This window comes from Hippocampus comes, unplaced genomic scaffold (genome assembly GCF_001891065.2).
Source record: "Hippocampus comes isolate QL1 unplaced genomic scaffold, H_comes_QL1_v1.1 scaffold169, whole genome shotgun sequence".
In the NCBI taxonomy this organism is placed as follows: domain Eukaryota; kingdom Metazoa; phylum Chordata; class Actinopteri; order Syngnathiformes; family Syngnathidae; genus Hippocampus; species Hippocampus comes.
The window spans coordinates 700,741-701,462 of NW_017806049.1; positions in this window are offsets into that span (position 1 = coordinate 700,741).

Genomic DNA, 722 nt, shown 5'->3' on the forward strand with positions numbered 1-722 from the left:
TGCGCAGGCGCAGGTGGAGCAGGCGTTGACAAAGTCCACGACATCCTTCCTTTGCTCTGGCCACCAGAACCGCTGGGAGATGAGGTGCAGAGTCTGGTTCACCCCGGGATGGCAAGCCACCTTGGACTCATGCCCCCATTGCAACACCTCCGAACGCAGTGGTGGAGGCACGAAAAGCCTCCCGGCGGGACAACCAGTCGGGACTCGGACCCCATCTTGAGCCTCCCGGACCCTCCGCTCGATCTCCCACCTCAACGCCCCCAGGATGCAATGGCCCGGGAGAATGGATCCCGGCGTGCGGTCCCTTTCCACGGGATCGTGGAGACGGGAGAGGGCGTCAGGCTTGGTGTTCTAACGAAAAAATACCGTCTTGAAGGACAACAGAAAAAGCTGGTCAAAACAAGAACCAGGAAAATAATGTAACGAGAAAACACAAAGCGCTTGCAAAGAACGGCAAGGAAAAGGATAAGATAATGTACTAGCTCAAATATGCGTCTTTAAATAATCCCGATGGGATGAAGAAAGTGTAAGCGAACAATAATCGAATACGAGTAAGGTTAACGAGCATGGGCAATAGCAGTGGCACGGCAAGCAATACTCCGGCAATGAGTCGACAGCCGGAGCGCCTAGATAAAGCAGGTGTAATCACAGACAAATGGGCAGCAGGTGTGCAGGCGGCAGAGTGAACGCCTGCCACCTGCTGTCTAATACGGAACATGACA